Source organism: Oncorhynchus clarkii, chromosome 5, assembly GCF_045791955.1.
Source record: "Oncorhynchus clarkii lewisi isolate Uvic-CL-2024 chromosome 5, UVic_Ocla_1.0, whole genome shotgun sequence".
In the NCBI taxonomy this organism is placed as follows: Eukaryota; Metazoa; Chordata; class Actinopteri; order Salmoniformes; family Salmonidae; genus Oncorhynchus; species Oncorhynchus clarkii.
Genome location: NC_092151.1, coordinates 20,046,639 through 20,064,138, shown reverse-complemented (window position 1 = coordinate 20,064,138; position 17,500 = coordinate 20,046,639). Strand labels below are relative to the sequence as shown.

At 43.0% G+C, this 17,500-nt stretch overlaps 1 protein-coding gene across 5 annotated transcripts in view; it reads right to left on the bottom strand.

Annotated features, from left to right (window-relative positions):
• LOC139408492 (disabled homolog 2-interacting protein-like) overlaps positions 1-17,500 on the bottom strand; it is a 342,336-nt gene that overhangs the window by 177,944 nt on the left and 146,892 nt on the right. The gene's annotated exons all lie outside the window — the stretch shown is intronic.

The following is a 17,500-nucleotide window of genomic DNA, read 5'->3' as shown; positions in this document are numbered from 1 at the left end:
TTTGACTCCATTCCATGAATTTCATTCCAGCCATTACAATGAGCCTGTCCTCCTATAGCTCCTCCCACCAGCCTCCACTGTAAGTGTTTTCAATGCAGAGTGATTTCATGTGATTCACGTTATCACAGACATTGATTGTTATCGCTCAGAGACATTAGGTACCATGTGCTACAGATCGGGACATGTCCACTACAGGAATGTGAGACATGCCAGTATGCATTTCTATACAGATACTTCAGACTAGACCACCCGAGCCACTGCCAGTTCACCCCGCTATCATCCAGAAGGCGAGGTCAGTACAGGTGCATCAAAGCTGGGACCGAGAGACTGAAAAACAGCTTCTATCTCAAGGCCATCAGACTGTTAAACAGCCACCACTAACATTGAGTGGCTGCTGCCAACACACTGACTCAACTCCAGCCACTTTAATAATGGGAATTGATGGGAAATGATGTAAAATATATCACTAGCCACTTTAAACAATGCTACCTTATATAATGTTACTTACCCTACATTATTCATCTCATATGTATACGTATATACTGTACTCTATATCATCTATTGCATCTTTATGTAATACATGTATCACTAGCCACTTTAATCTATGCCACTTTGTTTACCTACTCATCTCATATGTAAATACTGCACTCAATACCATCTACTGTATCTTGCCTATGCCGCTCTGTACCATCACTCATTCATATATCTTTATGTACATATTCTTTATCCCCTTACACTTGTGTCTATAAGGTAGTAGTTTTGGAATTGTTAGCTAGATTACTTGTTGGTTATTACTGCATTGTCGGAACTAGAAGCACAAGCATTTCGCTACACTCACATTAACATCTGCTAACCATGTGTATGTGACAAATAAAATTTGATTTGATTTGACTATGGTGCAGTAAAGAACAGGACTGATATTAACCATTGGCTGCCATGTAGTGAACTAACATAACCTTTCACTATTTCTGTTGGATACATGCTTGGTACACAACAACTCTGATTGTATGTCAATTGGTAGAGACCTGAAACTTGCAATACTTGTTTTGACAGTTGACACATGTTTGGATAGAAACACACAACACACACACAGGTATCCCTTAAATCACCCCTCACTGATACCTCAAGCCTTGAGGGAAAGGAAGACATTGAGAAGAGCATTCAGGGTTTCTGTCTGTCTGTCTGTCTGTCTGTCTGTCTGTCTGTCTGTCTGTCTGTCTGTCTGTCTGTCTGTTAGCTTGTCAACCAAAGCCTTGCTACAGTAAATTAGACTGTCAGCTGTGTAACAGGACTGTCGGCTGTATTAGTGTACAGAGTAACATGTGTGGCTCAGTTGGTAGAGCAAGGTGCTTGTAAAACCACGGTTGAGGGTTTGATTCACACAGGGGGACAAGTGCGAAAATGTAGGAAGTCGCTCTGGATAAGAGGGTCTGCTAAAGGACTAAAATGTACATGGAGTTAGCAGCATTGTTTTTATTGCGGACAGCGTTTCACCTGGTAGAAAGTTTGCAAGTAAAACACTCATGATGAGAAGCCTCGTTTACATGTACGTATGGTACACAGCACTGTGCAGATGGTTGCAACATGTGTAGCAGCCTGCAGTAGGATTTTACACACTCATTTCTCCATCACATAATGGGGTGTGTGTGTGTGTGTAGTGTATAGAGTACAGTATATTACAGTGGTTTCCTCTCACATTGTGAACATATGCAGGGGCCAGATGTGAATCCCACACACACACATCTGTGTACCATTAGGGAATGGGAAAGCAGGAGGTGCAATAGCCAAACAGAGGTACTAGAAATGCACGTTGAAGTTGCGCCTGTGTGAGTTAATGAAACATTCCAACATCCTCAATATTCTCATTGAGGGACAATTAATCCCCTTGTTGCCATGGCAGCAGCATATCAGGCACTTTAAGATAATATTTCTCAGTGTGTGTGTTGTGTGTGCGCAGGCTTGTGTGTGTGTGGCAGCAGATAGAGGTGTGTTTGTTATCTGTAAGGTCCGTTAGAGGGCACACACAGCAGATGTTTTATCTATGAGAGGTGTGGTTATATTGCTTTCTATGAGAGGTGTGGTTATATTGTTATCTATGAGAGGTGTGGTTTTATTGCCCACTACTCAATGAGGTTAAACTATCTGGCCTGTACAAGCCCTTCTCCTCTTTCTCCTAATTTTCTCCTTCATCCTCCTCTCTCTTAAACTTCCTCTCTTTCAACTCTTCTTCCAACTTCTTCTTCACTTCCTCCTCCATAGCCCAATAAAACGTCCCCCCTCCCTCCCTCTCTCCATCTCCCTGTTCTTCCCTTCATCCCTCCTAACAGTTAGTTAATAGGACAGTCTCACACCACCAGGCAGTGTGGGTGTCAGGGGACCTGGGGGATGATGATGCACAGATGGCAGTCAAATGGCTTGGCTTTTGTAACGCTGCTCAGACTGGGTCTCTGAGTGTCTAGTTAATTGCCCTCTATGGGGTCTGTCAGGGGAAGATAAGAGGCTGGATGGAGGAGTTGGAGAGAGTCACCATAGCGACATCAAAGACCCCGCTTGAGAAACAGCATGTATCCCTCAGAGACAGATAAGATGCTGAAATCACAGAGATGGTGGTTAAACAGTTGTGTGTGTGTTTCTACATGTGTATGCAGTATGTGGTGTCTCTCTCTCTCTCTCTCTCTCTCTCATAGTCAGAACTCTATTACATGTGTCTGTCGCTGACCCATATTGTCACTGCCAGCCTTAGGAGTGACAGCTACCTTTCTCTCGCTTTCGCTCCTCTCTCCCCTCTCTCTCCCTCCTTGGTTTGCCACAATGGACAATTTTCTCAATGCTCTGTTCCCATGGCAACCCCACCAACTTGCCCCAACTGACTGACATAGAATTCTAAAGTCTCTTTTGCTAGCTACCTATACCTACAGTACCGCCAAATCGGTGCTGATCACACCTGCTCTCCCATTCTCCCGTTTTCATTAAACTGACAACTCTGTAAGAGATGGGGAGGGTTGAAAATCCATTCCGTGCCTGATTGTGCACACATATATACAGTCAACTCATAAACATACATTCATTGCAGTTACTCCTCTTCCAGGGTAGCTTTACTAAAAACAACTTATCGAGGCTTTATAGAGCTCCATAAGCACTACATAGGTGCTTCACAAATCACTTCAAAGCTGTCATAGTTAGGTGTGTCTCCTCTGAGGTAGACTGTCTCATTAGCCTCTGTGAGCCTGGAGTCAGACAGCATGCTTCCTCTGGTCATCCGGAGTGGAGCAGGGCCTGGAGCACACACTACCCTGCAGACACCCTGACCAGGACATTCCAGGGAGAGGCATGCTCTCATTCCCTCCTCTCACTGAAACAATGGATTCCCCTCCTGCCAAGAAAGCACTCAGCTTCAAACAGCTTCAACTGAAACACCAGGGTCCCCAGGGATCCATTCATGTTAGCGTGTGTGGCTGTGTCAACGTCTGTGTATGCTATTGTCTGTGTATTTGTATTAAGCACAGTGTATGGTGAGGTAATGCCTTACACTGTTATAAAACAGAGAGACAATAGATAGCATCTGATGTAATCATACATGGGAAAGAGAAACACGCTGGATACAGTACACTGATGCCTGCTCATGGTTTCACGATTATCTTAGTGACAGAACTCAAGCCATCATGATTGATGAGGTTAAGTCTGAATTTCTTGAAGTAGATAAAGGTGTACAACAGGGGATGATTTCAGGATCGGTTCTCTTCACTATTTATATAAACACTATTGGTCAATCTGTTAAAAATGGTCAACTTCATTTATATGCAGATTATATTATTATGTATCCTATTGCCCTGACTGTTGTTCTGTGTCAAAATTACAGTAAGATGTAATACCTATACAGGAATCCCTTGCTGATTTAAAACGTGTGCTTAATACAGGCAAAACAAAATAATTTTTTATTTCAAACTCTTGTAAGAATGTTTCAGATGAACTACATGTTCACTCATTAGATGATTCTCCAATATAACGTGTTCCTGCATATAAATACTTAGGCATTTGGATTGATGTGGATTTGACGTTTAGAAAACAGAGATGAGCTGGTTAAGAAGCTAAGATTTAAAGTTGTCGTTTTCTACAGAAACAGATTGTGACTTTCTCTAAACAATGGGAAGCAGATTATTCAATTAACCTTTTTTATCTGTCCTTGAATACGGTGACATTTTTCAAAGTGCAGCTGCAACTACTCAGTTTTTAACCTCGTCACTTATTTTATATATATATATATATATATATATATATATATATATATATATATATATACAGTGGGGAGAACAAGTATTTGATACACTGCCGATTTTGCAGGTTTTCCTACTTACAAAGCATGTAGAGGTCTGCAATTTTTATCATAGGTACACTTCAACTGTGAGATGGAATCTAAAACAAATATCCAGAAAATCACATTGTATGATTTTTAAGTAATTATTTTGCATTTTATTGAAATAAGTATTTGATCACCTACCAACCAGTAAGAATTCTGGCTCTCACAGACCTGTTCGTTTTTATTTTAAGAAGCCCTCCTGTTCTCCACTCATTACCTGTATTAACTGCACCACAGTCTCAAAGAAAACCATTAGTAACACACTACGCCGTCACGCCGTCATGGATTAAAATCCTGCAGCGCACGCAAGGTCCCCCTGCTCAAGCCAGCGCATGCCCAGGCCCGTCTAAAGTTTGCCAATGACCATCTGGATGATCCAGAGGAGGAATGGGAGAAGGTCATGTGGTCTGATGAGACAAAAATATACCTTTTTGGTCTAAACTCCACTCCACTTGTAGGTATTTGGTGACCTACAAACAAGCAATATTTCTGGCTTTCACAGACCTGTAACTTCTTCTTTAAGAGGCTCCTCTGTCCTCCATTCGTTACCTGTATTAATGGCACCTGTTTGAACTTGTTATCAGTATAAAAGACACCTGTCCACAACCTCAGACAGTCACACACCAAACTCCACTATGGCCAAGACCAAAGAGCTGTCAAAGGACACCAGAAACAAAATTGTAGACCTGCACCAGGCTGGGAAGACTGAATCTGCAATAGGTAAGCAGCTTGGTTTGAAGAAATCAACTGTGGGAGCAATTATTAGGAAATGGAAGACATACAAGACCACTGATAATCTCCCTCGATCTGGGGCTCCACGCAAGATCTCACCTCATGGGGTCAAAATGATCACAAGAACGGTGAGCAAAAATCCCAGAACCACACGGGGGGATCTAGTGAATGACCTGTAGAGAGCTGGGACCAAAGTAACAAAGCCTACCATCAGTAACACACTACGCCACCAGGGACTCAAATCCTGCAGTGCCAGACGTGTCCCCCTGCTTAAGCCAGTACATGTCCAGGCTCGTCTGAAGTTTGCTAGAGAGCATTTGGATGATCCAGAAGAACATTGGGAGAATGTCATATGGTCAGATGAAACCAAAATATAACTTTTTGGTAAAAACTCAACTCGTCGTGTTTGGAGGACAAATAATGCTGAGTTGCATCCAAAGAACACCATACCTACTGTGAAGCATGGAGGTGGAAACATCATGCTTTGGAGCTGTTTTTCTGCAAATGGACCAGGACGACTGATCCGTGTAAAGGAAAGAATGAATGGGGCCATGTATCGTGAGATTTTGAGTGAAAACCTCCTTCCATCAGCAAGGGCATTGAAGAGGAAACGTGGCTGGGTCTTTCAGCATGACAATGATCCCAAACACACCGCCCGGGCAACGAAGGAGTGGCTTCGTAAGAAGCATTTCAAGGTCCTGGAGTGGCCTAGCCAGTCTCCAGATCTCAACCCCATAGAAAATCTTTGGAGGGAGTTGAAAGTCTGTGTTGCCCAGCAACAGCCCCAAAACATCACTGCTCTAGAGGAGATCTGCATGGAGGAATGGGCCAAAATACCAGCAACAGTGTGTGAAAACCTTGTGAAGACTTACAGAAAATGTTTGACATCTGTCAGTGCCAACAAAGGGTATATAACAAAGTTTTGAGATAAACTTGTTATTGACCAAATACTTATTTTCCACCATAATTTGCAAATAAATTCATAAAAAATCCTACAATGTGATTTTCTGGATTATTTTTCTAATTGTGTCTGTCATAATTGAAGTGTAGTTGAAGTGTCTGTCATAGTTGAAGTGTACCTATGATGAAAAATGAGGCCTCTCTCATCTTTTTAAGTGGGAGAACTTGCACAATTGGTGGCTGACTAAATACTTTTTTGCCCCACTGTGTATATATATATATATGTATATATATATATATATATATATATTTATTTTTTGTGTGTATAATGTGTATACTTATATTCGATTACACAGGGAACATTTGGAAAAGAGACCTGTCTCAATATGTTTTCCCTGTCAAAATAAAGCTTAAATAAAATCTGTGATAGTTTGCAAGCCCTGTCACATCCGACGAGCATCAGAGCCGGTGTAGTACGATTCAATCTTAGTCCTGTATTGATGCTTTGCCTGTTTGACGTCGGAGGTCCTAGTGGGATTTCTTATAAGCGTTTGGATTAGTGTCATGCTCCTTGAAAGCGGCAGCTCTAGCCTTTAGCTCATGTGCAGATGTTGCTTGTAATCCATGGCTTCTAGTTGGGATATGTACATACGGTTACTGTGGGAACGACATTGTCAATGCACTTATTAATGAAGCTGGTGATTGATGTGGTCAACTCCTCAATGCCATCGGATGAATCCTGGAACATATTCCAGTCTGTGCTAGCAAAACAGTCATGGCCACCTCTGGATGAGCATTTTCTTGTTAGCTTATTGCCCTATACAGCTTGTTGAGTGCAGTCTTAGAGCCAGCATTGATTTGTAGTGGTAAATAGACATCTATGAAAAATATAGATGAAAACTCTTGGTTAATAGTATGGTCTATAGCTTATTACGAGGTATTCTAACTCGGGTGAGTAGAACCTCGACACTTCCTTTATATTTGAGATCATGTGCCAGCTGTGTTAATAAAGAGACATACACCCCCCCCTTTGAGCTTACCTGAAGCTGCCGTTCCCTCCTGCCGATGCATAGAAAAAATGTATGTTATTCATGTCCTTGTTCAGCCATGACTCCGAGAAACAAAAGGGTATTACAATTATTCAGGTCTCGTTGATAGGATAGTGTCAAACTGAGCTTGTCCAATTTGTTCTCCAGTGATTGTACATTTGCCAGTAGCACGGAGGATTGAGGTGGGTTATCTACTCGCCGATATGGTTTCGTCAGGGTCCCCGCACGTAGGCCTCTTTTCCACCGTCACTTTCTCTTCCGAGTCTATGCAATTAGGGACTGGTCCGGGGTGAGCAGTATGTCCTGCGTCGCCGACTCCTTGAAGAAGACATTTTAATCCAAATTGAGGTTAGTGATCGCTGTTCTGAAAAGGAAACAATGCGAAACAACGGCGGAAACAATAGCCGGAACATTATGTACAAAAAACGTTAAGATCAACGCAAAAAAAACGCTATCCATTCCAGTGCAATTCTTTTCAAGGTGCCTGGGAGTGCATAGGGATTGGTCTGGGTTTGTGTTCTAGCCGCAATCACTGTTCATGCACCGGCAGATTAGGTAAGCTTCTACTGAGAACAACTTATGTAAATGTCTTCTCATTGTGGAAGCACCATAGAGCTACTTAACATAGTGACTCATTTAGAAAGAGGAGCTGTAGAGGAGAGGACTCATCATATGAGGGAGAGGTGTAAGGACTAGAAAGAGTGTGAATGGAAAATCACCTTCCGTCTTTATTGCCACACACAAACACACACACACTGTACTCTACTAGAGGTAGTCTAGCCTTGGCGGCAGGTAGCCTAACAGTTATAGCATTGGGCCAGTAACGGAAAGGTTGCTGGTTCGAATACCTGAGCTGACAAGGTAAAAAATCTGCCAATGTGCCTTCAGCAAGGCACCCTAATTTGTTCCAGTGGTGCCGTACTACGATGGCTAACCCAGTAAAACAACACATTTTACCACACCTATCTGGTGTACGTGACAACAAAACATCTTATTTTTTAAGTGCTTTTAGAACCCTCTCAGCTTGTTGTCTTGTTGTCTATGAATAAATGGTCAGGCTTTTGACTCATCCTGACAGAGACAACACACTCAATGAATACAGAGATCTGAGTATGCCCTTGGCATGTTGTTTTGGATAGCCATAGGTAGTCTTTATGACCTTTTAAAAGTTATTCTCTCTATTCCTTCAGCCAAAACAATAACTCAACTATTCTGAAGGGATCACACATCTATGCAGTTATGACAGGAGAGAGAGGATAGCTGCAGTTTAAAACACACACACACACACACACACACACACACACACACACACACACACACACACACACACACACACACACACACACACAAACACACACACACACACACACACACACACACACACACACACACACACACTGCATGCTGAGAGGGGCCAGTGATATGATGAGTGAAAATCACAGGCTGTCCGAGAGCTAAGATTCTGTTTACTCTCTGCCTCTGTCTGGAGGGATATCTTCTGCTCTTCTCTTTCTTTTCTCTCTCCCTTTTTCTATTTTTCTCCTCTCCCCCTTCACAAATACATCACCCTCTTCATTCCCTCCTCTCAACTGTGAGACAAGCAACACTTGTCTTGACTGGCTGACACCACTGCAGAAACATCGCTCTCTTCATTCCCTCCTCTCAACTGTGAGACAAGCAACACTTGTCTTGACTGGCTGACACCACTGCAGAAACATCGCTCTCTTCATTCCCTCCTCTCAACTGTGAGACAAGCAACACTTGTCTTGACTGGCTGACACCACTGCAGAAACATCGCTCTCTTCATTCCCTCCTCTCAACTGTGAGACAAGCAACACTTGTCTTGACTGGCTGACACCACTGCAGAAACATCGCTCTCTTTATTCCCTCCTCTCAACTGTGAGACAAGCAACACTTGTCTTGACTGGCTGACACCACTGCAGAAACATCGCTCTCTTTGCCTGAATATGAAAAGCTGTTTCATGTCACTCATTGAGCACTCTGCTTATTATCTCACATATTTATTTATTTCATCATTGTGCGGATGTTCATGTCTTGTTGTCAGTGAAATGCTGCGAGCGAGATATTTAATGGAACTTTCACAGAAAAGGCCAAAGGCAGTACTTACACAAGTGACAAGCATAACACAAAAACAGATATTCTCAACTCTAGTCCACTGGTCACAATAAGAAAAATCGTTAATTGCCAGTGTTATGAGATGAGTCTCATTGGGTTAATGGAGAGAGAATGGTGTCAATATCAGCTGCACATACACTCCCAGCATTCAGTTTCCACACAAAGCTAAAAGAGATATACAGTGGGGCAAAAAAGTATTTAGTCAAATCAAATCAAATCAAATCAAATTTTATTTGTCACATACACATGGTTAGCAGATGTTAATGCGAGTGTAGCGAAATGCTTGTGCTTCTAGTTCCGACAATGCAGTAATAACAAGTAATCTAACTAACAATTCCAAAACTACTGTCTTGTACACAGTGTAAGGGGATAAAGAATATGTACATAAGGATATATGAATGAGTGATGGTACAGAGCAGCATAGGCAAGATACAGTAGATGGTATCGGGTACAGTATGTACAAATGAGATGAGTATGTAAACAAAGTGGCATAGTATAGTATAAAGTGGCTAGTGATACATGTATTACATAAGGATACCGTCAATGATTTAGAGTACAGTATATACGTATGCATATGAGATGAATAATGTAGGGTAAGTAACATTTATATAAGGTAGCATTGTTTAAAGTGGCTAGTGATATATTTACATCATTTCCCATCAATTCCCATTATTAAAGTGGCTGGAGTTGAGTCAGTGTCAGTGTGTTGGCAGCAGCCACTCAGTGTTAGTGGTGGCTGTTTAACAGTCTGATGGCCTTGAGATAGAAGCTGTTTTTCAGTCTCTCGGTCCCAGCTTTGATGCACCTGTACTGACCTCGCCTTCTGGATGATAGCGGGGTGAACAGGCAGTGGCTCGGGTGGTTGATGTCCTTGATGATCTTTATGGCCTTCCTGTGACATCGGGTGGTGTAGGTGTCCTGGAGGGCAGGTAGTTTGCCCCCGGTGATGCGTTGTGCAGACCTCACTACCCTCTGGAGAGCCTTACGGTTGAGGGCGGTGCAGTTGCCATACCAGGCGGTGATACAGCCCGCCAGGATGCTCTCAATTGTGCATCTGTAGAAGTTTGTGAGTGCTTTTGGTGACAAGCCGAATTTCTTCAGCCTCCTGAGGTTGAAGAGGCGCTGCTGCGCCTTCTTCACGATGCTGTCTGTGTGAGTGGACCAATTCAGTTTGTCTGTGATGTGTATGCCGAGGAACTTAAAACTTGCTACCCTCTCCACTACTGTTCCATCGATGTGGATAGGGGGGTGTTCCCTCTGCTGTTTCCTGAAGTCCACAATCATCTCCTTAGTTTTGTTGACGTTGAGTGTGAGGTTGTTTTCCTGACACCACACTCCGAGGGCCCTCACCTCCTCCCTGTAGGCCGTCTCATCGTTGTTGGTAATCAAGCCTACCACTGTTGTGTCGTCCGCAAACTTGATGATTGAGTTGGAGGCGTGCGTGGCCACGCAGTCGTGGGTGAACAGGGAGTACAGGAGAGGGCTCAGAACGCAACCTTGTGGGGCCCCAGTGTTGAGGATCAGCGGGGAGGAGATGTTGTTGCCTACCCTCACCACCTGGGGGCGGCCCGTCAGGAAGTCCAGTACCCAGTTGCACAGGGCGGGGTCGAGACCCAGGGTCTCGAGCTTGATGACGAGCTTGGAGGGTACTATGGTGTTGAATGCCGAGCTGTAGTCGATGAACAGCATTCTCACATAGGTATTCCTCTTGTCCAGATGGGTTAGGGCAGTGTGCAGTGTGGTTGAGATTGCATCGTCTGTAGACCTATTTGGGCGGTAAGCAAATTGGAGTGGGTCTAGGGTGTCAGGTAGGGTGGAGGTGATATGGTCCTTGACTAGTCTCTCAAAGCACTTCATGATGACGGATGTGAGTGCTACGGGGCGGTAGTCGTTTGTGCTAGTTCTCCCACTTAAAAATATGAGAGAGGCCTGTAATTTTCATCATATGTACACTTCAACTATGACAGACAAAATGAGAAAAAATAATCCAGAAAATCACATTGTAGGATTTTTAATGAATTTATTTGCAAATTATGGTGGAAAATAAGTATTTGGTCAGAATTCTGGCTCTCACAGACCTGTAACTTCTTCTTTAAGAGGCTCCTCTGTCCTCCACTCGTTATCTGTATTAATGGCACCTGTTTGAACTTGTTATCAGTATAAAATACACCTGTCCACAACCTCAAACAGTCACACTTCAAACTCCACTATTGCCAAGACCAAAGAGCTCTCAAAGGACACCACAAACAAAATTGTAGACCTGCACCAGGCTGGGAAGACTGAATCTGCAATAGGTAAGCAGCTTGGTTTGAATAAATCAACTGTGGGAGCAATCATTAGGAAATGGAAGACATACAAGACCACTGATAATCTCCCTCGATCTGGGGCTCCACGCAAGATCTCACCCCGTGGGGTCAAAATGATCACAAGAACGGTGAGCAAAAATCCCAGAACCACACAGGGGGACCTAGTGAATGACCTGCAGAGAGCTGGGACCAAAGTAACAAAGCCTACCATCAGTAACACACTACGCCGCCAGGGACTCAAATCCTGCAGTGCCAGACGTGTCCCCCTGCTTAAGCCAGTACATGTCCAGTCCCGTCTGAAGTTTGCTAGAGAGCATTTGGATGATCCAGAAGAAGATTGGGAGAATGTCATATGGTCAGATGAAACCAAAATATAACTTTTTGGTAAAAACTCAACTCGTCGTGTTTGGAGGACAAAGAATGCTGAGTTGCATCCAAAGAACACCATACCTACTGTGAAGCATGGGGGTGGAAACATCATGCTTTTGGCTATTTTTCTGCAAAGGGACCAGGACAACTGATCCGTGTAAAGGAAAGAATGAATGGGGCCATGTATCATGAGATTTTGAGTGAAAACCTCCTTCCATCAGCAAGGGCATTGAAGATGAAACGTGGCTGGGTCTTTCAGCATGACAATGATCCCAAACACACCGCCCGGGCAACGAAGGGGTGGCTTCATAAGAAGCATTTCAAGGTCCTGGAGTGGCCTAGCCAGTCTCCAGATCTCAACCCCATAGAAAATCATTGGAGGGAGTTGAAAGTCCGTGTTGCCCAGCAACAATTGATTTACTAAATACCTAACTAATCACACAGAATTACATATACACAGAATGAATCATACCTTGATTGCAAATTATGTCATGAAGGAAAACGTCCCTAGCGAACGGAACAGATATGACAGCTGGTTACACAAAGAAAAGGGTTCTGGGTTTGAGTGAAAGAGCGGGAAGACTGAAGAACAAAGGGAGAAGCGATGTCTCTATCGGGCCGTAGGCAGCTACTCTATTGTAAATACAGAATCTTATGCATTCTAAGTTACCGCCCATTTGGAAAAGGAAAATGCAATAAATATTTACTCTGAGCTGCGTTTCAATAGGTTGGTGGTAGATGGAAGGCCGTGTTGCCCAACAGAGTCCTTTGTCCTTTGGAGTTGTCTCTGGTGGTGAACGGGAAATGTTTAGTTTCGTTGTTGTGTGGTAGACGGGATACTCTGTCTGTCCTTTCCTAGCCCATGTTTACAGCGGCCGCTGCTAACTCAACGGCTAGGAGGTATAACTTCTGTAGCGAATAAGAGTTCAAAGTTCATATCATTCGCAACCAAGCTCACGCTGAGGTTGGCTTCGTTCTGTAGTTATTATCTGAATCCTTCTGACCTGACATCGGATCATCATCCTAATGTACCCGGAACAGCAAGTTATATTGTCGTCAAGGCTTTATATAGGAAGGGAGAGGAGGGCGTGTTTCATAGTTTATAACCAATGTCTCTTCACTTGGGCGGGCCAATGAGTCGGGCATAATTCACTCATGAAAACCCAATTCTCACATTTTAGAAGATAAAATCACATTTCATCACCTCACAAATAATTTCATATTCAAACATTTAAATTTCACAGCAATTCCATGTGAATCTGATAACTATAATGTGTAGATTTTACACTGTTTATGTCATCCTATCATTGATGAGAATGTCTCAGATGACAACCGAACTGACATCATATTCATTAAGTACCAACGCATATGTTCAACTGGTTGGATTACCAAAATATGGTTCATTTCCCCCCACCTTCTGATGTTCCCAGAATCTCTATGTTAACCAAGGGATTTCAATAGTCACATCAGTAGGGTAGAGAGAGGAAAAAGGGGGAGAGGTATTTATGACTGTCATAAAACTACCCCCAGGCCAGGGTCATGACACAATGTATGTGGTAACACATTCCATGCCAATAAAGCCTTTTGAATTGATTTGAGAGAGAGAGAGATGGACCTGGAGAAAAGTCTCGTCAGCCAGCTTATATGGGGACTCTGTTTACAAACACAAACAGACCACACAGAGCCCCAGGACAGCAACGCAATTAGACCCTATCAAATCATGAGAAAACTAACAGAGAATTACTTTACACATTTGAAAGAATCAACAAGAGGGATAGGAATAAAAACAAACAAAAGATAACTATTGTAAAATATAAACTCAGCAAAAAAATAAACATCCTCTCACTGTCAACTGCGTTTATTTTCAGCAAACTTAACATGTGTAAATATTTGTATGAACATAACAAGATTCAACAACTGAGACATAAACAGAACAAGTTCCACACACATGTGACTAACAGAAATTGAATAATGTGTCCCTGAACAAAGGGGAGGGTCAAAATCAAAAGTAACAGTTTGTATCTGGTGTGGCCACCAGCTGCATTAAGTACTGCAGTGCATCTCCTCTTCATGGACTGCACCATATTTTCCAGTTCTTGCTGTGAGATGTGACCCCACTCTTCCACCAAGGCACCTGCAAGTTCCCGGACATTTCTCCCCTCACCCTCCGATCCAACAGGTCCCAGACGTGCTCAATGGGATTGAGATCCGGGCTCTTCGCTGGCCATAGCAGAACACTGACATTCCTGTCTTGCAGGAAATCATTCACAGAACGAGCAGTATGGCTGGTGGCATTGTCATGCTGGAGGGTCATGCTAGGATGAGCCTGCAGGAAGGGTACCACATGAGGGAGGAGGATGTCTTCCCTGTAATGCACAGAGTTGAGATTGCCTGCAATGACAACAAGCTCAGTCCGATGATGCTGTGACACACCGCCCCAGACTATGACAGACCCTCCACCTCCAAATTGATCCCACTCCAGAGTACAGGCATCAGTGTTACGCTCATTTCTTCAACGATAAACGCGAATCCGACCATCACCCCTGGTGAGACAAAACGGTGACTAGTCAGTGAAGAGCACATTTTGCCAGTCCTGTCTGGTCCAATGACGGTTGGTTTGTGCCCATAGGCGACATTGTTGCCAGTGATGTCTGGTGAGGACTTGCCTTACAATAGGCCTACAAGCCCTCAGTCCAGCCTCTCTCAGCCTACTCCGGACAGTCTGAGCACTGATGGAGGGATTGTGCATTCCTGGTGTAACCCGAGCAGTTGTTGTTGCCATCCTGTACCTGTCCCGCAGGTGTGATGTTTGAATGTACCGATCCTGTGCAGGTGTTGTTACAGGTGTTACACAGCTGTCCACCCTGTCTCCCTGTAGCGCTGTCTTAGGTGTCTCACGGTACGGAGATTGCAATTTATTGCCCTGGCCACATCTGCAGTACTCATGCCTCCTTGCAGCATGCCTAAGGCACGTTCACGCAGATGAGCAGGGACCCTGGGCATCTTTCTTTTGGTGTTTTTCAGAGTCAGTAGAAAGGCCTCTTTAGTGTCCTAAGTAAAGTAAGACTTTAATTGTCTACTGTCTGTAAGCTGCGTCTTAACGACCGTTCCACAGGTGCATGTTCATTAATTGTTCATGGTTCACTGAACAAGCATGTGGAACAGTGTTTAAACCCTTTACAATGAAGATCTGTGAAGTTATTTGGAATTTTGCGAATTTACTTTGAAAGACAGGATCCTGAAAAAGGGACGTTTCTTTCTTTGCTGAGTTTACTGTGTTCATATAGTATGTATACGCTGGAAGCAGAAGCCTTAGAGTTGTTGTCCATTAGTGTACTCCAATTAGGGGAGGGATGGTAGGTTTCGGGGACAATAATAAAGGAAAATATATAGGGGGATTGGAAATGATGCGGACAATTACATTGATGGAAGCCAAAGTCTATGTGCAATATTAAAAGCTGATCTAAAACAAATCTACAAAAAACAGAGGAAACTAGAATGCTATTTGGCCCTAAACAGAGAGTACACAGTGGCAGAATACCTGACCACTGTGAGTGCCCAAAAATTAAAGGAACGTTTTAAATATATACAGACTTAGTAAGCATAGCCTTGCTATTGAGAGATGCCACCATCGGCATATCTGGCTCTCAAGATAAGACAGGCTATGTGCACACTGCCCACAAGGTGGAAACCGAGCTGCACTTCCTAACCTCCTGCCAAATGTACCACCATATTAGAGACACAGACTGTATTTCCCTCAGATTACACAGATCCACAAAGAATTTGAAAACAAATCCAATCTTGATAAACTCCCCTATCTACTGGGTGAAATAACACAGTGTGCCATCACAGCAGCAAGATTTGTGATCTGTTGCCACAAGAAAAAGGCAACCAGTGGAGAACAAACAACAATGTAAATATCACCATATATTTATCTGTTTATTTATTTTCCCTTTCATACTTCAACTACTTGCACATTGTTACAACACTGTACATAGCCAATAATAAAACGTTTGAAATGTTTATATTCTTTTTGAACTTGTGTAATATTTACTGTTCATTTCTTATTATTTATTTCCCTTTCGTTTCTTGTCTCTTCCACTTCCATGTTTCCTACTCCAATAAAGCCTTTAGAATAGAACTGAATTGAGAGAGAGAGAGGGGGGGAGAGAGAGAGAGAGAGAGAGAGAGAGAGAGAGAGAGAGAGAGAGAGAGAGAGAGAGAGAGAGAGAGAGAGAGAGAGAGAGAGAGAGAGAGAGAGAGAGAGAATCAACTATTAAAGACTACCAGAACCCACTGGATTCTCCAATTACATTGAATGAGTTACAGGACAAAATAAAAAAAACCCAACCCAAAAAGGCCTGTGGTGTTGATGGTATCCTCAATGAAATGATCAAATATACAGACAACAAATTCCAATTGGCTATACTAAAACTCTTTAACATCATACTTAGCTCTGGCATCTTCCCCAATATTTGGAACCAAGGACTGATCACCCCAATCCACAAAAGTGGAGACAAATTTGACCCCAATAACTACCGTGGAATATGTGTCAACAGTAACCTTGGGAAAATCCTCTGCATTATTATTAACAGCAGACTCGTACATTTCCTCAATGAAAACAATGTACTGAGCAAATGTCAAATTGGCTTTTTACCAAATTACCGTACAACAGACCATGTATTCACCCTGCACACCCTAATTGACAACCAAACAAACCAAAACAAAGGCAAAGTCTTCTCATGCTTTGTTGATTTCAAAAAAGCCTTTGACTCAATCTGGCATGAGGGTCTGCTATACAAACTGATGGAAAGTGGTGTTGGGGGTAAAACATACGACATTATAAAATCTATGTACACAAACAACAAGTGTGCAGTTAAAATTGGCAAAAAACACGAACATTTCTTCACACAGGGTCGTGGGGTTAGACAGGGATGCAGCTTAAGCCCCACCCTCTTCAACATATATATCAACGAATTGGCACGGGCACTAGAAAAGTCTGCAGCACCCGGCCTCCCCCTGCTAGAATCCGAAGTCAAATGTCTGCTGTTTGCCGATGATCTGGTGCTTCTGTCACCAACCAAGGAGGGCCTACAGCAGCACCTAGATCTTATGCACAGATTCTGTCAGACCTGGGCCCTGACAGTAAATCTCAGTAAGACCAAAATAATGGTGTTCCAAAAAAGGTCCAGTCACCAGGACCACAAATACAAATTCCATCTAGACACTGTTGCTCTAGAGCACACAAAAAACTATACATACCTTGGCCTAAACATCAGCGCCACAGGTAACTTCCACAAAGCTGTGAACGATCTGAGAGACAAGGCAAGAAGGGCATTCTATGCCATCAAAAGAAACATAAATTTCAAAATACCAATTAGGATTTGGCTAAAAATACTTGAATCAGTCATAGAGCCCATTGCCCTTTATGGTTGTGAGGTCTGGGGTCCGCTCACCAACCAAGACTTCACAAAATGGGACAAACACCAAATTGAGACTCTGCACGCAGAATTCTGCAAAAAATATCCTCCGTGTACAACGTAGAACACCAAATAATGCATGCAGAGCAGAATTAGGCCGATACCCACTAATTATCAAAATCCAGAAAAGAGCCGTTAAATTCTACAACCACCTAAAAAGAAGCGATTCAC